The 22,812-nt window shown below is 40.1% G+C and overlaps 1 protein-coding gene across 2 annotated transcripts in view; it reads left to right on the top strand.

The window, feature by feature from the left end:
• The window catches only part of LOC115211797 (DNA ligase 1), a 196,251-nt gene that overhangs the window by 123,112 nt on the left and 50,327 nt on the right, over positions 1–22,812 (top strand). The gene's annotated exons all lie outside the window — the stretch shown is intronic.

The following is a 22,812-nucleotide window of genomic DNA, read 5'->3' as shown; positions in this document are numbered from 1 at the left end:
TGTTGGTGTCTTGTGTGGTGATGAAGTCACTCCAGTCATGTTTTCGGATCTCTTCGTTGATCTTCTTCCAGTTTGCCTTATGGAAGTTTAGACTGGATAGGCCTGTGGTATTTCTAATGGCTGCGTCTCAACTAACTCTTCATACCATAATCATTACCTCTACTAAGTTGTGATCTGAGAGAATTGTTGGTGTTACCATTATGTTGTGGATGAGCATCGGGTTGCTGTGAAACAGAGGTCCAAGACATTCTCACCTCTTGTTGGCCGAAGCACTGCTTGCTCCATGAAAACTTGCGTGTGAGAGCCAACAAGGACTCTGTCTGTCTCTGTTCAAGTGATGTCATTCCAGGGAGGAGATGGCCATCTGGCCATTTGACTTTCGGAAGGTTAAAATCTCCCAGCAGTAGAATGGTGTTACCCTGGTCAGTTTGTCCAGGACTTCTTCTATTCTCTGAGGCTATCTTCAAACACTCCTTCATGACTAGGGGTGTCTGGTGGCCGATATGTGACACATATTACTATTTTCGGTTGTTTCATGTGTACTATCAGTGTGTCACAGACTGAGTTTGAGTGTGTCAACAGTACTATGGGTGTGACAATCTTCACGGACGTACAGGGCAACCCCACCATGAGTTCTTTCCTTCCTGTCCGACCGAAAAACAGTATACTTCGGTATGTGTATTTCTGCATCTGCTATACTGCTTGACAGGTGCGTTTCAGTCAGCGCTAGCATATTGCATGGTTGCTTGTGCTCAAGTCCTAAGGTAAGGAATTTTACCCATATTAATGGGTTTCACCAGACCTCTGACATTCAGCGAAGCACTGGTGAGACACCCGGGGTGTCAATAAAGGCTGACGGTGTGGCACCTGGGCCGGCGTCAGCGGTGGCCACCTGGGTCCCTTGATTGTGGTGGTCTTGAGTGCTGTTGTGAGTGCCCCTGGCTCTGAAGACGATGTATCAGGCCAGTTGTCCCACAATTTTCTCTGCCATTTCCACAAAATTTCTTTGTTCTGGCCTTTTGTTTCTGGTTTGGTTAAGGCATTTTGGTTGAGTGGGTTGATGCAATTTCCATAGGGCCTGTTGTTTTTTTTAATGAGCGAACCTGCATCCTTCCCCTGTTTCTCCATGCCAGCAGGTTCCATTCCGGAAGAATTTGCATGTTATCTGGGTTTCTTGTCCCCAGTTCCTCTCTGTTTTTTCTTCCTCCGTTGGACGGTTGTCCACTGGTTCCTTTCTGCATAGGTCTTTTCATCCGGGTGGTTATTTTTCTGTTTCCCCATCGCCGCCTATCTGTTGTTTGCCCTGCTTGCCTTCTTCGACTGTGGCAGTGGGCGTGTCATTTTTTGACACTCTGTGGTTGGTGTGTTTCCTGTTTCCATCTCTCTCTCTCTTTGTCTTGTCCACCTGAGGACTTGGCTTAGCAAAGCCATGTGTGGTGCAATGAGAGTGTAGGCCCTTTCGACTTCTCTTTTCTTCCTCTCTACTTGCGCCAACGTCCTCATAAAGCCCATGGCTTTTCAGGGTCGCCGCTATGTTTTTAGTTGGTTGCGATCTGTCGGCCGAGCTCCATCCTCTGATGAAAACTTCCAGCTCTACTTTCGTCCAGTTACGCTGGCTTTTGGACGCCAGTGTTTGCATCACCTCTAATTTTGCATGTTGTCCATTCCGTTGTAGCGGGGAGGAGGAGAGAGAGAGAGAAGAGTGTGAGGGAAAAAGGGAGAAGGGAGGAGAGAGGAAGAGATTGTGATTGTGAGGAAGGGAGGAATTATATTATATTATATTATATTAATTTATAATTATTAATAGTGCAATGGGGGGTAGGGAGAAAGTAGAGAAAGGGAGCGTCTATGACTTAAGGAGAAATTGGGAGCCGAGAGTAAGAGAGAAGAGGAAAGAGGAAGAGACTGAGAGCTGAAGGAAGAGAGAGAAAGCGTCTATGTCCTTATATGTATCCGAGGAGAGAGGAGAGTAAGTTAGAAGAGAAAGGGAGCGTCTATGTACTTAAGGAGAAATTGGGAGACGAGAGTAAGAGAGAAGAGGAAGAGGAGAGACCGAGAGCTGAAGGAAGAGAGAGAAAGCGTCTATGTCCTTATATGTATCGAGAGAGGAGAGTAAGTTAGAAGAGAGAAATGGAGGACAAGGAGAAGAGGGAGAGGGAAGAAACTGAGAGATAGAAGAGAGTAATGAAGAGAGAAACTGAAGAGATAGGGAGAGAAGGAAGAAATATAGAGAGAGAATTTATATATTGAAAGAGGGGAGTAAGATAGAATGAGAGCTATGAAGAGACAAGGAGACAAGGAGAGCGTGAGGGAGAGAACTGAAGAGACAGACAGAGAGAGAGCGAGGAGGGGAGGAATTCTAGCGAAGCTATTTGTACACACACCACACACACGCGTATACATATATACACATACACACATATACACATGTGTGCACACGCACATATATAAAACAGTAGTACCAAGTGAGTATATAAAGAAACAATAATAATAATAATGAAATAGCTGAAAGAAAACAATCCAAGAGATTTACAGAATTAAGCAGAGAAAAGAGAAAAGAAAATATGTATTTGTCGCTATACAGACAATGTATTCTAAAAATAAAAAACTAATTGCGACTATACTTTTAACACATGCATATACTACACATAGAGATTTTACAGAATTTACAGAGAAAAAGAGAAAAGAAGATATAATTTGTGGTCGTCGCTAAAACAATGTCTTCTAAAATAATTGCGCTATACTTTAACACACACATATACATACAATAGATATATTATTATTTCTGTTTGAAAGAAACTAATGAAAACAAAATAAGTAATATTTTTTTTTTTCCTTACCTTAACGGCTGAGAGAGAGTACTTACTTACGCGATTCCTTTTTATGAGAAAGGAAGATAGATAGACAAAATAGATAGACAAGACCTTTTATTCTCCAAGCGCTTTGTAAACAAAAGGGATTTGAGTTCGATTTAGCACGTGCAACAGTTTGTATTTTCTAAGCGATTTTGGTATTTTTTTAAGCAGCAAATTTTCAGAGCGGACTCTTCAGAACACGCAGATATACATCAAAAACGAAAATATTTGGTTTGTGATTCACAGACGAAGAAATAATTCACTTCGATTCGGGAAAAGTACACACGTGCGTTTTAACACGTGTATTCGCGAGTATGTTCTAGTTGCAAACATATATATCAAAAGCGTAAATATCTTCTCAAATACAGTGACTGTTGTACTTTCACTTATATTCGCTTTGCAGACAATTCGCTTCTGATAACATCGATCTCTGGAAGGACTTCCTTAATGTTAGGGAGGAGAGAGAGTTAACACACTTGTTGTTAGTTCAGCGCCATCTTATATATCTTAGTATACATATATATATAATAGATCTACACATACTATACATATATTATATATATACATAATATATACACATATATATATATATAGAATATTATACATATTATATATATATATATATAATATATATACATATATATTACATATATACATATATATATATATATATATATATAGAATATATATATATATATATATATAAATATATAGATATATATATATACATATATAATATATATAATACATTATATACATATATATATATATATATATTATAATATATACATATATTATACATATATATATTATATATATACATATAATATACATCTATATACATATTATATATATATATATATACATAATATATACATATATATACATATATATATAATATATATATATATATATATATATATAGACATAATATACATATATATTATCTATATATATATATATATATACATATATATACATATATATATATATATATATATTATATACATATATATACATATATATATATATATATATATATATACATATATATAAATAATATATATATATATATATATATATAATATCACAATATATATCATCATCGTCATCATCGTCGTTTAACGTCCGTTCTCCAAGCTAGCATGGGTGGACGGTTCGACCGGGGTTCTTGGGAGCCAGAAGGCTGCACCAGGCTCCAGTCTAATTTGGCAATGTTTCTACAGCTGGATGCCTTCCTAACGCCACATATATATATATATATATATATATACATATATAATACATATATATATATATATATATATATATATATACACTGGACGGGATGAGGCTAAGAACTGAACCTTGATGAACACCTACCTGTATATTGAATCCTGCCAACTTTAACATAGCTTCTGGCATCTCTGCACATGGCTGCAAAGCTCTCACAAACCATTCATTTACAATTTAATTTTCTTAAAGACCACCATACAAAACTAGGTAGTATGTCACTTGCCCTTCTACTCTCTCTCTCTCTCTCTCTGTAAATATACATATGATACATAGACAGACAGACAGACACACATACACACACACATTGTGCATATAAACATATATTACATGCACATGCGTGCAGATACGTGTGTGTGTGTGTGTATGTATGTATGTATGTACACACACACACAGAGTTTTTTGTTTATTTTTTCCCTCTCTCCATCTGTTTTCCCACCTCATCCCTTTCTATATCAAAGACCTTCCATTTTCCCTGATTGTCAAATTAATACACCAACCTCGTGTTATTCCCTCACCTGTCTCTTTCTTGTTTTTTTTGATATTTAGTTATGTATATTAGAAAAAAAATTAAAGAAATGGGTTATTTTGCTAATTTTTCCACTTTAATAATTAGATGTTTATAAAGTGGGAGAATTATCAGAAAAGCCATTTCTATTCCTTTTTTCAAATAAATAATACTGTACCAAGAGCTTTCTATTTCTTATTCTACTGTATATATAATATATATATATATATATATATATATATATATATATATATATATATGACCTCGTGTGTACCGTTGGCGATTTTTTCCCTCTGTCTTCCCTTCTCCTATGTTTCTGACGAAGAGCTCCGCTCGAAACGTTAAACCCTCCTCCTTTCCTTCTTTCCTGAGCGTCCAATAATACTATATTTGTTCCACGACCTCGCGTTGTTGTGTTTTTTTTGTGCTTTCTTGTTTGGATTAACTATATATATATATATATATGTATATATATATATATATATATATATATATAATATATATATTTATATATACAGTAGAATAAGAAATAGAAAGCTCTTGGTACAGTATTATTTATTTGAAAAAAGGAATAGAAATGGCTTTTCTGATAATTCTCCCACTTTATAAACATCTAATTATTAAAGTGGAAAAATTAGCAAAAAAACCCATTTCTATTAATTTTATTTTCTAATATACATAACTAAATATACAAAAAAACAAGAAAGAGACAGGTGAGGGAATAACACGAGGTTGGTGTATTAATTTGACAATCAGGGAAAATGGAAGGTCTTTGATATAGAAAGGGATGAGGTGGGAAAACAGATGGAGAGAGGGAAAAAATAAACAAAAAACTCTGTGTGTGTGTGTGTGTGTGTGTGTGTACATACATACACACACACACACACGTATCTGCACGCATGTGCATGTAATATATGTTTATATGCACAATGTGTGTGTGTATGTGTGTCTGTCTGTCTGTCTATGTATCATATGTATATTTACAGAGAGAGAGAGAGAGAGAGTAGAAGGGCAAGTGACATACTACCTAGTTTTGTATGGTGGTCTTTAAGAAAATTAAATTGTAAATGAATGGTTTGTGAGAGCTTTGCAAGCCATGTGCAGAGATGCCAGAAGCTATGTTAAAGTTGGCAGGATTCAATATACAGGTAGGTGTTCATCAAGGTTCAGTTCTTAGCCTCATCCCGTCCAGTGTAGTAATACAAGCTAAAGCATAAGAATACAAGACTGGCTTTTCTGGATGCTCTTGTAATACTTATAGTGGAATCTGGAAGATTTAGAGAAAAAATTCCGACATGGAAATAAACCTATGAATTGAGAGGTCTAAGAGTGAACATGGTGAAGACCAATGTTTTACTGAGTAGGAAAGAAGACAGGATTTCTGTTTTTGCCTGGTAAATGTCTGAGCTCACTATACAGAAATGGAGTTCGTGTGTATTCCATGTGGTTGCTCAAATGTGAACTATGGATACACATGATGTGTATTGGGATTATATGTTGGTTGACAGTAAAAAGACTTTCTATGTGGTAGATGTACAGCAGTAGTTTGTAGTCTGAGCATTAGTAAAATAAATTCTTTCCAGTGCTCAGAAGGCTCTGTACAAGTACTTGAAAGCTTCTGTTACTGAGGTAACATAATTAATTGAGTGACGGTTATACTGAAAGCATAGTAGCCAGATTAAGAGCAGGGCGGGAAAAGAGCAGGGAAATTAGTACCTTTGGCAGATCACAATGTGATTTTTCTTTTTGAATGAAGAGCAGATTGTATGATGCTTGTATATGAACTGTGATGTTGCAAAGTGATAAGCTATGGGCATTCAATGTTGCATCCTCCTCTGTGGATCCAAATGTTGGAAAAAGTATTGAAAAGAAATTGGAGGTGTTTCAAAATAAATGTTTATGAAAAATTTTGAAAGTCTATTGGCCGAATATGATCTTAAATAGCCAACTACACACCAAGGCTAACGTGAAACCAATAAGGGAAATTATTGAAGCAAGGAGATGGAAACGGTTGGGTCGAGTTTGTTGCTATAAACCGAAATCAGTTGTCAGGATCGCTTTGCAATGGGTTCCAGAAGGTTAAAGAAGACGTGGCTGATCAAAGGAAATGTGACGGAGAACAATAACAAAAGATCTTAAAAACAGAGGGTTGACAATGGAACAAGCTGTTAAGGACGCTTTCAGTGTTGGAAGGTGGAATGATCTTGCTGTCGCCTCAAGTGCCACAAGGCACAATGAGAACCAAATGAATGAATGAATGATTCAACATAAAGAATATTTGAAGGCTTGAACAGAATGAAGTGAGCATGCTTTGCTTGATGCTTAAATGATAAGGTGTAGATGAGTTGAGAGATGAATTAGATACAAGAAGTTATCAGATGTGGTGCAGAAGAGAGAAGAGTGCATTGGTATGGACATGTAACATGTCACCACCACCACCATCATCATCATCATCATTTATTGTCCATGTTCCATGCTGGCATGTCCTGGACAGTTTGATAGGATCTGATGAGTCTAAGGACTGCATTGTACTTCACTGTCTACTTTGACATGGTTACTATGGCTGGATGCTCTTCCTAATGCCAACCACTTTATAACATGTGCTGAGTGCTTGTTTTTGTGCCCCCAGCATTATTGAGTTTGCCATGCAGCTTGCAAGACTACAAACCCCTAAGTGTGTAACTCTATGTTAGGAATGGACCAAGGAAGATATGGCTAGGAGTGATGTAACCTGACCTCAGAATACCGATTCTCACAAAGGGAGATGACAAAGGAACTCAACAAGTGCTAAGATGCTGTGTTGAAGAGAATTCATCTAATTCAAGGTTTCTCAAACTAGTTCATATAGGCTCTGGTCTTTGATTAACATTTTGGCAGGGGTGAATAAAAGTTTAGGGCTTCATAGAAGGAGGTTGGTGGGGAATATTTCAAGCAGAATATCCCAGGTTTTGTGCAACTGTGGATCCCATTTACCGGTTCTTTTACATTCATGTATAGTGGAAACTGGATGCCATGTTCATTATTTACTAATGTCCATGGCCTATGGTTGGGGTGGTGCATCCAAGATTGCAGGATTGTGTTTTCAATTCCCAGATCGGGTAGCGTGTTGCATTCTTGAGCAGTTTACTCGACTATAAATGGTATCCCTACAATGAACCAGCATCTTGTTCAGGGGTAATGTTTTCATTTTGGTCACTTCCATTCCATGGAAAATGGGTAACCACCCCAATGAGTCCTCGGACTTGAGATAATAATGTTCAGGTATTGTTGCTGCTGCTGCTGATGATGATTATTAACCAAACAAACTTAGAAGCACTTTGAACATAGAATATAGTGATTTGTGGTTCAAACTCACGACTTGCAACCTAATATTTGTGATCTTCACCATGCCCACCAAACATATCCCTCCCATTAAGACAATTTAAGCATTAAAATTGTGTTTGTATTTGTAGTTTATTGAGTCTTTTCTTATGTAAATTGTATTGGACACTAGTAAATTAGTCATGTTTTGAAAGCAATTGTTATGTACTCTTTTCAGTCATGTGACCAGACCTATGTTAGTACTAAAAACTCTGTCCTTAACTCTTGTTTGGATTTAGTATATATTGAAAGGCCAGGCTTCTGTTTTTTATGCGGGAATGTAACTTGATATCCCCTTTCCCTTCTGAATAGTTTCCTTGTACCAAATTTCACAAGTCATTGGTCAACTGGTGGCTGTAATAAAAGATGTGTGTCCAAGACACTGCACAGTGGATCAAACCCAGAGCACAGTTGTATCATCACTGTCTTAATGTCAACTTTCCATGCTTGCAACAGCTAGATGGGATTTGTTGAGGCAGATTTTCCATGGCCGTATGACTTTTCTGTCTCCAACCCCCAACTGTTTCTAAGTAACCTGATATTTTTGAATGGTTGGATATGTTCTAATGGAAGATTAAAAATGAACGATACCCTTCATGTGATTGTGACACTTACCACTATTGCCTGATGCCAAGATAAACACACATACACACACACACACTCTTCTATATTTTACTTGTTTCAGTCATTAGACTGTGGCCATGCTGGAGGGCCACCTTGAACTTTTAGTTGAGTGAATTGACCCCAGTTCTTATTCTGTCTGTCTCTTTTGCTGAACACCCAAGTTATGGGGATGCAAACACATCGTCACAGGTTGTCAAGCGGTGACGAAGGACGAACACACACTCAAACACACACACAGATACACACACACACACACACATGATGGGTTTTTTTTCACTTTATGTCTGCCAAATCTGCTTACAAGGCTTTGGTCAGCCTGAGGCTATAGTAGAAAACACTTGCCCAAGGTGCCATGCAGTGGGACTGAACCCTGAACAATGTGGCTGGGAAGCAGGGACCTTACCTTCATAGCTGTATATTTCTCTCCCTCTTAGAGAAGTAAGCAAAATGGAGCCCATGGGCAAGCAGTATATAAATGTGCATGCTAAACAGGGACAAGTGTTTTCCGGTGTCACTTCAAACAAGATTGTTTTCGGCAAATTTCTTGAGAACAAAGATTTTTTAGTGGTTAACATATACTCTTTTACTTGTTTCAGTCATTTGACTGCGGCCATGCTGGAGCACCACCTTTAGTCGAGCAAATCGACCCCAGGACTTATTCTTTGTAAGCCTAGTACTTATTCTATCGGTCTTTTTTGCTGAACCGCTAATGTTACAGTGGATGTAAACACACCAGCATCGATTGTCAAGCGATGTTGTGGGAACAAACAAACACACACACACACACACACATCATCATCATCATCATCATCATCATCATCATCATCATCGTTTAGCATCCGTTCTCCATGCTAGCATGGGTTGGATGGTTCAACTGGGGTCTGTGAAGCCGGAAGGCTTCATCAGGCCCAGTCAGATCTGGCAGTGTTTCTACAGCTGGATGCCCTTCCTAACGCCAACCACTCCGTGAGTGTAGTGGGTGCTTTTTACGTGCCACCCGCACAGGTGCCAGACAGAGCTGGCAAACGGCCACGAACGGATGGTCCTTTTTATGTGCCACCGACACGGGGCCAGACAGAGCTGGCAAACGGCCACGAAACGGATGGTGCTTTTACGTGTCACCGGCACGGGGGCCAGGCGAGGCTGGCAACGGACACGAACGGATGGTGCTTTTACATGCCACTGACACAGGGGCCAGACAGGGCTGGCAAACGGCCACGAACGGATGGTGCTTTTATGTGTCACCGGCACGGGGGCCAGACAGAGCTAGCAAACGACCACGAACGGATGGTGCTGCCAGACAGAGCTGGCAAACGGCCACGAACGGATGGTGCTTTTACGTGTCACCAGCACGAGGGCCAGGCCAGGCTGGCAACGAACACGAACGGATGGTGCTTTTACGTGCCACTGACACGGGGCCCAGACAGGGCTGGCAAACGGCCACGAACGGATGGTGCTTTTACGTGTCACCTGCACGGGGGCCCTGATGTTGATCGACCTCAATTTGGTTTGATTTTGACTGTTCTCACTGGTCTTGCCGGGTTTTCTCACGCACAGCATACTTCCAAAGGTCTCGGTCACTGGTCATTTCCTTGGTGAGACCTAAAGTTCGAAGGTCGTGCTTCACCACCTCGACCCAGGTTTTCCTGAGTCTACCTCTTCCACAGGTCCCCTCAACTGCCAGGGTGTGGCACTTTCGCACACAACTATCTTCAGCCATTCTCATCACATGACCATACCAGCGCAAACGTCTCTCTTGCACATAACAACTGATGCTTCTTAGGTCCAACTTTTCTCTCAAGGTACTTACACTCTGTCGATTATGAACACTGACGTTACACATCCATCGGAGCATACTGGCTTCATTTCTTGTGAGCTTACGCAAATCCTCAGCAGTCACAGCCCAAGTTTCACTACCATGTAGCATATACGATAGGCTTCTTTCAGTTTCCATTTACCAAATCCACTCACTAGGCTTTGGTCTGCCCGAGGCTATAGTAGAAGACACTTGCCCAAGGTGCCATGCAGTGGGACTGAACCCGGAACCATGTGGTTGATAAGCAAGCTACTTACCACGCAGCCACTCCTAGCTTTATGAATGATCACTTGGAAAGGATCGAGACCGAAAGTGTTTGAGAAGTAAAAGCTATAAGCTGCTGTGTCATATAGTGCACCACCAGTTGACAACTAGTGTGTTTATGTCCCTGTAACAGAGCAATAGAATGAGTATCCCTAAACTTTTATTCACCCCTGCCAAAATATTAATCACTAACCAGAGTCTATATAAACTAATTTGAGAAGCCTTGAATTAGAAGAATTCTCTCCAACACAGCATTTTGCCACTTGTTAAGTTCCTTTGTCATCTCCTTTTGTGATAGTCAGCATTTTGAGATCAGATTTTGTCATTTCTACTCATGTCTTCTTCGGTCTTTTCCCTTCCATAAATTTAGACCCCTTGGGGTTTGTAATCTTGTGTGTTGCATGGCGAAGTACCAGGCTTAAAAAAAATATAGGTACTGGGTTTGATTCATTCAATAAAAAGATTCTTCGAGGTGATGCCCCAGCATGGTCGCAGTCTAGTAACTGAAACATGTAGAAGGTAAAAGATAAAAAGACAAAGTGATTCACTCATTAATACACTGGTATTTATGATATTTGGTGTCTGTTTTCTAATTAGATAAACTGAGTTAGTAAGAATTATCTTGGATATATAACAAGATGTAGCAGTTGTAGCAGCCATTACACCCTCTCCTGGTTGTTAAACATCTAAACAAATCAATCAGACTGCTGTGATTTGGATAAGACCAAGACACAATCTTAAATCATTTTTATTCTTAGGCTGTCAAATAAATTACATGATAGTTGTGATACCTGTGCCGGTGGCACATAAAAAAGCACCATCGGAACGTGGCCGATGCCAGCGCCACCTTGGCTGGCTTCCGTGCCGGTGGCACGTTAAAAGCACCAACCGATCGTGGCCGATGCCAGACACCCCTGGCACCTGTGCAGGTGGCACGTAAAAAGCACCCACTACACTTGCAGAGTGGTTGGCGTTAGGAAGGGCATCCAGCTGTAGAAACACTGCCAGATCAGACTGGAGCCTGGTGCAGCCCCTGGCTTCCCAGACCCCGGTCGAACCGTCCAACCTGTGCTGGCACGGAAAACGGACGTTAAACAATGATGATGATAATAGATAAGACTTCTGCTTTAGATTTTCATGTAAAAAATATTGTACCATTTATCATGTTCGTGTTTTACGTACTGCTATTAGCATGTTGTGCATGTATGAAAAGGAATGAGTGCACACAACAGAAAGCAACATATTTTTATTATGAAGAGGGTAGGGGGGGGGAACATCTGAGAAACAGAATGTTGGTTTTGTTTCTCTAATGCAATGAACCAGTTTTTCTGTTATCACGAAAGATTTTAGGTATAAAGAGTGAGGAGAGGGGGGAATATTTGTTTTATCCTTCCTGTTTTCTGTAATTTCCTATAATTCTGTTCCATCTGCCATAATCTGATTTTTCCTCATTGCTCTTTAACTGTCTTTCTGGAAAATTTTAGCTGGTTAATGCTATTATCTACTGTCTTTACCAATCCTCACCCTCACAGCACTTGCAGACATGCACGCACACATGCACATGCAAATTCTGTCACCAAAGATGTTTTGACGCTCAATTCTTTGTGATTCATTGCAACAAAAGACTTTAATCCTAATTATTTTCTTCCTGTTTTTACTCCATAATATCTTTCTCTCTTTTTTTTCTCTCTCTGCTTAAACATTCTTTTTCTATCACTGTCTGCTCTCATGTCATTCAAACAATTTGCTCATTGTGAATTTTGAAAGTAAAGAAGCACAGCTTTTACAGCTTTAAACGTTATTAGGGTATTTTAACGTGTATAAGGAACCTTTTTTTTGTGAAAAATTAGGTTAAAAAAATATGGGAGTTTCTTATACATGTTCATTGTAGACGTTAAAATACTGTATATCCTAATTAAATCAAGATTTTTGTTTTAGTTTTCACGTTGAAGAGTTAAGATATTTCAGTTCTCATTTAAATTTTGTTCTTTTAAAAGAACTCCATGTATCACACACACAAATACACACACACATACATCCTACAGGTGTATTTATGTTAATAGATATAATAGACTAGCAACTCAGCTAAATGATATATAATTGGTGTAACTAGCTTGTTAAGTGCAAACACACGAAACTCTCAGCCCTTGAGTCACTCTGTTGCTTCTGCTGAATATGAACTGGTTTTTTTTATTTAAATGTTATATATATAGGCGCAGGAGTGGCTGTGTGGTAAGTAGCTTGCTAACCAATCACATGGTTCCAGGTTCAGTCCCACTGCGTGGCATCTTGGGCAAGTTTCTTCTGCTATAGCCCCAGGCCGACCAATGCCTTGTGAGTGGATTTGGTAGACGGAAACTGAAAGAAGCCCGTCGTATATATGTATATATATATATATGTGTGTCTGTGTTTGTCCCTCTAGCATTGCTTGACAACCGATGCTGGTGTGTTTACGTCCCCCGTCACTTAGCGGTTCGGCAAAAGAGACCGATAGAATAAGTACTGGGCTTACAAAGAATAAGTCCCGGGGTCGATTTGCTCGACTAAAAGCGGTGCTCCAGCATGGCTGCAGTCAAATGACTGAAACAAGTAAAAGAGTATATATAGTGGTGGCGGATTTCCACCATTCAACAATGAGGATTCAATTGTTCAATCAACTGAATTACCTGCTCCTGAATTGATGTGTAAATGTAAGCGGCTGACTAATCCACAGACCCATAACATAATTTTCAGATAGAATCAATGTGACACAGGGTATGACAAGGCTGTACCTTTTGAATGTACAGTTCACCTGGCTGTCTTCTATACAATTTCATTCCACCTAATTTCACTTTCAAGGTATTGGTCAACCAAGGTTATAGGAAATAACATTTATCCAACTTGTCATGTAGCAGTATAGAACCTGGGATCTTTTTGGTTGTAAATCACACTTTTAACCATTTGGCCATACTGTACCTACATGTTATATCATCATTTAATGTCCATAGGTTGCACAGTTTGACCAGGCTGGCATGATGGAAGGCTGCACCAGAGTCCAGTCTGATTTGGCATAGTTTTCTATGATTGGATGCCCTTCCTAACACCAACCACTCCGAGTGTGTAATGGGTACAATTTGCATGACACCAGGTGGCTTTTTATGTGCCACCAGCATGAGTGCCAATTTGTGTGACACCGGTTTCTGTCACAATTGCGATTTTGCTTGGCTTGATGGCTCTTCTTCTCAAGCACAGCATAATGCCAATGGTCTCAGAAATCAGTTGCAACATCAATGGTGCCTTTGCCTTTCCTCTGGATAACATCGGTGGCATGGAGAGGGGCGGCTGATATGCATAGGTGACAGCTGGTCTTCCATAAACAACTTTGCCTGGATTGTGCCTCTGAGGGGAACTTTCTACGGGAAATCCCATGGTGATTCATGACTGAAGGAGATCTTTTTCTTTACTTTACACACAGGAGTGACTGTGTGGTAAGTAGCTTGCTAATCAACCACATGGTTCTGGGTTCAGTCCCACTGCGTGGCATCTTGGGCAAGTGTCTTCTGCTATAGCCCCGGGCCGACCAATGCCTTGTGAGTGGATTTGGTAGACGGAAACTGAAAGAAGCCCGTCGTATATATGTATATATATATATATGTGTGTCTGTGTTTGTCCCTCTAGCATTGCTTGACAACCGATGCTGGTGTGTTTACGTCCCCCGTCACTTAGCGGTTCGGCAAAAGAGACCGATAGAATAAGTACTGGGCTTACAAAGAATAAGTCCCGGGGTCGATTTGCTCGACTAAAAGCGGTGCTCCAGCATGGCTGCAGTCAAATGACTGAAACAAGTAAAAGAGTATATATAGTGGTGGCGGATTTCCACCATTCAACAATGAGGATTCAATTGTTCAATCAACTGAATTACCTGCTCCTGAATTGATGTGTAAATGTAAGCGGCTGACTAATCCACAGACCCATAACATAATTTTCAGATAGAATCAATGTGACACAGGGTATGACAAGGCTGTACCTTTTGAATGTACAGTTCACCTGGCTGTCTTCTATACAATTTCATTCCACCTAATTTCACTTTCAAGGTATTGGTCAACCCAAGGTTATAGGAAATAACATTTATCCAACTTGTCATGTAGCAGTATAGAACCTGGGATCTTTTTGGTTGTAAATCACACTTTTAACCATTTGGCCATACTGTACCTACATGTTATATCATCATTAATGTCCATAGGTTGCACAGTTTGACCAGGCTGGCATGATGGAAGGCTGCACCAGAGTCCAGTCTGATTTGGCATAGTTTTCTATGATTGGATGCCCTTCCTAACACCAACCACTCCGAGTGTGTAATGGGTACAATTTGCATGACACCAGGTGGCTTTTTATGTGCCACCAGCATGAGTGCCAATTTGTGTGACACCGGTTTCTGTCACAATTGCGATTTTGCTTGGCTTGATGGCTCTTCTTCTCAAGCACAGCATAATGCCAATGGTCTCAGAAATCAGTTGCAACATCAATGGTGCCTTTGCCTTTCCTCTGGATAACATCGGTGGCATGGAGAGGGGCGGCTGATATGCATAGGTGACAGCTGGTCTTCCATAAACAACTTTGCCTGGATTTGTGCCTCTGAGGGGAACTTTCTACGGGAAATCCCATGGTGATTCATGACTGAAGGAGATCTTTTTCTTTACTTTACACACAGGAGTGACTGTGTGGTAAGTAGCTTGCTAATCAACCACATGGTTCTGGGTTCAGTCCCACTGCGTGGCATCTTGGGCAAGTGTCTTCTGCTATAGCCCCGGGCCGACCAATGCCTTGTGAGTGGATTTGGAAGACGGAAACTGAAAGAAGCCTGTCGTATATATGTATATATATATATATGTGTGTGTGTGTGTGTGTGTGTTTGTGTGTCTGTGTTTGTCCCCCTAGCATTGCTTGACAACCGATGCTGGTGTGTTTACGTACCCATCACTTAGCGGTTCGGCAAAAGAGACCGATAGAATAAGTACTGGGCTTACAAAAGAATAAGTCCCAGGGTCGAGTTGCTCGATAAAGGCGGTGCTCCAGCATGGCCGCTGTCAAATGACTGAAACAAGTAAAAGAAAAGAAAGAAAAGAAAAATACATATATAGTATCATATTTACTTTCCCTGCTTGGATGTGTGTTCTTACTTAGAGTTAGCTCTTATTTAGAATTACTGCTCTAAACGTGAATTGGAAATCTGCATCTCCTTCATGCATCTAATTCTGGTATAGCATCTATAACTGGATGCCCTCCCTCACACCAACCACTTAATAGAACCTACTGAGTGTACATTGTTGTCTTCTTCTTGTCTTGAGACAGCATCCACCTGGGGTGGATTGAGCTGGCTTCATTCATCCTCAATGCTGCATCTCTCACAAACGCAGACCAGACCTGGCGATTTGAGGCTAACGACCGCATGATCTCCAACCACTCCATATTTCAGCGGCGACGCTATAGATATGGGGGCCTAGGTTGGGTTCCGGTTCCAGATCAGCCTTGACTGTCATCAGCCAGGTTTTTCGTTGTCCACCACATCGCTTTCGCCAACCCTGAAGGGGAGCTGGGGCAATTGCTTTGTAGATGAATTCTCCTGGTGCATTGTTATGGCAGCAGCCCGAGAGAGAAAGAAAAAGATTGTCGAGTTCTCTCGACTTTATTTTACTTCCATTGTTTCCAGGCAAATGTAAGCAATTGAATTGAAAAAAGAAAGAGTGTGAGTGTGGAATAGAGTGTGAGTGTGGAATAGAGTGTGAGTGTGGAATAGAGTGAGAGTGTGGAATAGAGTGTGAGTGTGGAATAGAGTGAGAGTGTGGAATAGAGTGTGAGTGTGGGATAGAGTGTGAGTGTGGAATAGAGTGTGAGTGTGGAATAGAGTGTGAGTGTGGAATAGAGTGAGAGTGTGGAATAGAGTGTGAGTGTGGAATAGAGTGTGAGTGTGGAATAGAGTGTGAGTGTGGAATAGAGTGTGAGTGTGGAATAGAGTGTGAGTGTGGAATAGAGTGTGAGTGTGGAATAGAGTGTGAGTGTGGAATAGAGTGTGAGTGTGGAATAGAGTGTGAGTGTGGAATAGAGTGTGAGTGTGGAATAGAGTGTGAGTGTGGAATAGAGTGTGAGTGTGGAATAGAGTGTGAGTGTGGAATAGAGTGAGAGTGTGGAATAGAGTGTGAGTGTGGAATAGAGTGAGAGTGTGGAATAGAGTGAGAGTGTGGAATAGAGTGTGAGTGTGGAATAGAATGTGAGTGTGGAATAGAATGTGAGTGTGGAATAGAGTGTGAGTGGAATAGAGTGAGAGTGTGGAATGAGTGAGAGTGTGGAATAGAGTGAGAGTGTGGAATAGAGTGAGAGTGGAATAGAGTGAGAGTGTGGAATAGAGTGAGAGTGTGGAATAGAGTGAGAGTGTGGAATAGAGTGAGAGTGTGGAATAGAGTGAGAGTGTGGAATAGAGTGAGAGTGTGGAATAGAGTGAGAGTGTGGAATAGAGTGAGAGTGTGGAATAGAGTGAGAGTGGAATAGAGTGAGAGTGTGGAATAGAGTGAGAGTGTGGAATAGAGTGTGAGTGTGGAATAGAGTGAGAGTGTGGAATAGAGTGAGAGTGTGGAATAGAGTGTGAGTGTGGAATAGAGTGTGAGTGTGGAATAGAGTGTGAGTGTGGAATAGAGTGAGAGTGTGGAATAGAGTGAGAGTGTGGAATAGAGTGAGAGTGTGGAATAGAGTGAGAGTGTGGAATAGAGTGAGAGTGTGGAATAGAGTGAGAGTGTGGAATAGAGTGAGAGTGTGGAATAGAGTGTGAGTGTGGAATAGAGTGAGAGTGTGGAATAGAGTGAGAGTGTGGAATAGAGTGAGAGTGTGGAATAGAGTGAGAGTGTGGAATAGAGTGAGAGTGTGGAATAGAGTGAGAGTGTGGAATAGAGTGTGAGTGTGGAATAGAGTGTGAGTGTGGAATAGAGTGTGAGTGTGGAATAGAGTGTGAGTGTGGAATAGAGTGAGAGTGTGGAATAGAGTGAGAGTGTGGAATAGAGTGTGAGTGTGGAATAGAGTGTGAGTGTGGAATAGTGTGAGTGTGGAATAGAGTGTGAGTGTGGAATAGAGTGAGAGTGTGGAATAGAGTGTGAGTGTGGAATAGAGTGTGAGTGTGGAATAGAGTGAGAGTGTGGAATAGAGTGAGAGTGTGGAATAGAGTGAGAGTGTGGAATAGAGTGTGAGTGTGGAATAGAGTGTGAGTGTGGAATAGAGTGTGAGTGTGGAATAGAGTGTGAGTGTGGAATAGAGTGAGAGTGTGGAATAGAGTGTGAGTGTGGAATAGAGTGTGAGTGGAATAGAGTGTGAGTGTGGAATAGAGTGTGAGTGTGGAATAGAGTGAGAGTGTGGAATAGAGTGTGAGTGTGGGATAGAGTGTGAGTGTGGGATAGAGTGAGAGTGTGGAATAGAGTGTGAGTGTGGAATAGAGTGTGAGTGTGGAATAGAGTGTGAGTGTGGAATAGAGTGTGAGTGTGGGATAGAGTGAGAGTGTGGAATAGAGTGTGAGTGTGGAATAGAGTGAGAGTGTGGAATAGAGTGAGAGTGTGGAATAGAGTGTGAGTGTGGAATAGAGTGTGAGTGTGGAATAGAGTGAGAGTGGAATAGAGTGTGAGTGTGGGATAGAGTGAGAGTGTGGAATAGAGTGTGAGTGTGGAATAGAGTGAGAGTGTGGAATAGAGTGAGAGTGTGGAATAGAGTGTGAGTGTGGAATAGAGTGAGAGTGTGGAATAGAGTGTGAGTGTGGAATAGAGTGTGAGTGTGGAATAGAGTGTGAGTGTGGAATAGAGTGAGAGTGTGGAATAGAGTGTGAGTGTGGATAGAGTGAGAGTGTGGAATAGAGTGTGAGTGTGGGATAGAGTGAGAGGGTGAGAGAGTGAGAGAGTGAGAGGGAACAGGATGGCAGCTCCCTCTCTGCATTTGCTTGTGGCATCTTGGCATTGAGACTCTTCAGGGCAATGTGCTGGTTGGCAACACAACTGAAGACCACTTCCATGTTGTTTTCCTTCATCTCTGTTCCTGTCTTTCTAAATCGAAGTTGATGTTATAAAGCAATTAGTGATGATGATGATGATGGTAATAGTGGTGGTGGTGGTCATCACAACAATACAGTGGCAGCAGCAGCATTGCTGTTGATGACGCTGATGATGATGTTGATGCTGCTGCTGATTCTAATAATTATTTAACTCCTGTTCTTCTGCTTTCAATTGAGAAATCCTTCTCACCCCTTGATAGGGTGATGGTGAACAGCAAGACAAAAGAAATGCCTTCAGCTAATTAATGTTGTCTCTCTATATTTGAGTTCCAATTCCATTCAAGTTGTTTTTTTTTAATTATCCTTCTGCAGTCAGTCAAGGGAAATGTGTGTGGTGGGGATGCTCTCTATGGCTGCTTGACTTACTAGAGATAGTAGTCAAATCGCACTCAGATTACACCCTACTCATCATCATCATCATCGTTTAATGTCCGTTTTCCATGATAGCATGGGTTGGACGGTTCGACTGGGGTCTGGGAGGCCAGGAGGCTGCACCACGCTCCAGTCTGATCTGGCAGTGTTTCTACAGCTGGATGCCCTTCCTAACGCCAACCACTCCATGAGTGTAGTGGGTGCTTTTCACATGCCATCAGCAGGGGCCAGAGGAGGCTGGCAAAGCCCATGAACGGTTGGTGCTTTTTACGTGCCACCGGCACGGAAGCCAGTCAAGGCGGCACTGGCATCAGCCACATTCAGATGGTGCTTTTTATGTGCTGTACTTGACTCAATAGGTTTCCTCAAGCACAGTATGTTGCCCTACAATCCAAGGTACTTTTGAATGGGCTGGGGCTGGTTATGCGAAACTGGTGTAGGATACAGCTGTGAACTCACTTTATTTGCTGGATCTTCGCAGTCAAAGCATATCTCCAGAGGTCTCGGTCTTTTGTCATTGCCTCTGTGACGCCCAACGTTCGAACGGAAAAGGAAAGAAACATTGCATAACATAGTTCTAGATACCCTGTCCTTAAAAATAAGAAGGACTGGTCATAGTAAAAATATCTCTAACCCTTTTGATATCAAACTCCCTGGAATTATCCCTGGTTCTATAATACCAACTTCATATTTTAATCCTTTAGCATTCACATGATTCTGTTATTTACACTGTTTTCAATTAATGATGATGATCATCATCGTTTAATGTCCATTTTCCATGCTAGCATGGGTTGGATGGTTCGACCGGTGTCTGGGAAGCCAGGAGGCTGCACCAGGCCCCAAATTTGTCGCTTTGAGATATTGATGAGGTAACTGTTAATTTTTAGAATAATATTGTAGGATTGGTGTGAGAGGCTGGATCTGGCCAGTTTGAACATAAAACAGGTAAACTATTTTGGTTGGATATGGTCACCTTAAATGCTAAAAGGTTAGTGACCTAAATTAAAACCTTCTGTCAAAATTTTATGTTATTTGTCTCAAACACCAGCTTATTAATGACAAAATTAATTTATTAAATTCTTCATTATTTTCAAAATTAATTGAAACAAAAGCTGTGTAGTTTGAGAGAAATATGGTAAAAAAGGGTAAAACATAGGCCTGCTTTATCAGGCCTGTCCTGTGGTTAAGCAACTACAAATATTATATTACTTTTGCATATTGGAAATCATTTCAGATGACTCTACCCAACTTCACTCTGTCCCATCTCTATAAACATTTGATTTCATGCCAGTGTGCAAGATCATCTTTTATTATATATATATATACGCTCTGTGTTTGTGTTTATTTCTTGAAATGTTATTGCAAAACAGATTCTCATTTCAACTGACCGTCGGATACTAAACGCATGACTCAAAAGTCAGTTATTTTCTTTTGGGTTTTCACCAATTCCATCAAGCCTACGTCAGCAATTATTAAGGCTCATGGAATTCTTTATTCAGTTAGTTAAAAAAAACAAAAAAAACACAAAAACAGAGACAGAAAAATACAATAAAACTGATAGAATCGATTAAGTTTTTATTTATTTATTTATTTTCACCAAATGCCTTAGTGAGAATGCACATTGGCATGTCTGTATATGTATTACATGCGTTCTGTCTGTACATTTGCATCATTTTGAATACTTTTTTCCCTTTCTTTCATCATTTGTATAATCATTTTTACCTCCATATATATTAAAATCATTCAATTTCAAAAGCATGTAATATATCTTTTTTTTGTTGTTGTTGGTAAGGCTAGTGGGGCATTCATTCTTGTAAAACAAAAACAAAAGAAAAAAAATCATGAAAAAAGAAAGAGAGAGAGAGATCAAATGTGATATAATAATTTAGCTGAATGACTCAAAATTGTAATATTCAAAAAAGCCCTTTGATTTTCCTTTCATATTTTCTGTGTATGGTTTTGCTGCTTTAAAATTCTTTTATTTCTATTTCCTTAAGATTAAATCTCTGACTGTATTAAGAGTAATTCTATTAAAAATAATATTCCATGGTCCAATGATGAGTGTTTAATGTTAGGTTTACAGTACTCATTAATGTTTGATGAATCATTGTTTTGTCATTGGTTATTGGAAGAATATTCTGTATAGTGTTCTGTATGGTACCATAATTTGGTTTTTATTATTTTGGATGTTTTAGAATGACATAAATTTATCTATTTTTGCAAAAACTAATATTTCTTATCAGGCACATGGCATATTTCTGTTGTTGGGATATATAATTACGTATCAATTATACATACCGTTTTTTTGTGGGGGATATATAACCAGGCATGGCTGTGTGGTTAAGAAGTTCAGTTCCCAACCACATGTTTTCAGGTTCAGTCCCACTACATTGAACTGTAACCCGTTCTGTTAGTTGTACCACTGAATTCCCTGATAAAATTAATTATGTAAACAATAATAGGCGTAGGAGTGGCTGTGTGGTAAGAAGCTTGCTTACCAACCACATGGTTCTAGGTTCAGTCCCACTGTGTGGCATCTTGAGCAAGTGTCTTCTACTCTAACCTCGGGCCGACCAAAGCCTTGTGAGTGGATTTGGTAGATGGAAACTGAAAGAAGCCCATCGTATATATGTATATATATATATATGTATGTGTGTGTGTATATGTTTGTGTGTCTGTGTTTGTCCCCCCAACATCGCTTGACAACCAATGCTGGCGTGTTTACATCCCCGTAACTTAGTGGTTCTGCAAAAGGGACCGATAGAATAAGTACTAGGCGTCCAAAGAATAAGTCCTGAGGTCGATTTGCTCGACTAAAGGCGGTGCTCCAGCATGGCCACAGTCAAATGACTGAAACAAGTAAAAGAGTAAAAGAATAAGCAGGACCGAAAAGCTGTGTAGCTTTTCTTAAAGCATAGCCATAGATTCAAGTCCCTGTCATATCTTGGTTGTAGGCTACTGCTGGAAAATCTCTTATTCAACTTATACCCTTCCCCAAATTTGCTAGCTTTGTGCCAAATTCGAAATCAATATTTACACATTAAAGGTGGCCTAGTTGTTGTCATTTAACACCAGGTCAGCCCTCATTGAGTTGACTTGTGATCAAAGGTGTTCCAGGTATGATCATCTTATTTTACGCTCAGAGAGTGTTTCTAGGCCCACATTATCCAATCTGTTCATATGTTTTTAAGATGGAAGGGTGTAGTTTTATGAAAATTTGACTGCTATTTCTAGCAGGTTGCATAAATACATACAGGCTTTGTCAGGGGCCCAGTTTGAATGTTTGTAATGGAGTGAACTCCTGTAAGTCACTGAAAGGTCAGATGGTATTGCTGGTGGCAGTGGCAGTGATGTGTTCGAACTACCACCTGCTTCTCCATTCTTAGAAGACAAAAACTTGGATGACATCTATCAATTGATACTTTGACTGTTTTTATGTCTTAATTTGCATTTATGTATTTGTTTTTCAACATTCCTGACGGGGACGGTCATTATTTTTTTCTGCCAAATAAGGGCATGCACTCTATATTATTTCTTCATTTCAGATTTATTATTGTTCTTATTTTATTGTTCTTTGCTTGAAAATCTTTTGTCACATACCCTGTGACCTCTTCAGCGACTTCCCATTGCATGTGTCTCTTCCTTTTCTGTTTGGCCCATTCTCTGGATTAAAACAGAA

Source organism: Octopus sinensis, linkage group LG1 (assembly GCF_006345805.1).
Source record: "Octopus sinensis linkage group LG1, ASM634580v1, whole genome shotgun sequence".
Taxonomy (NCBI): Eukaryota; Metazoa; Mollusca; class Cephalopoda; order Octopoda; family Octopodidae; genus Octopus; species Octopus sinensis.
Note: the sequence above shows the minus strand (reverse complement) of the source record. Positions and strands in the feature narration are given on the sequence as shown.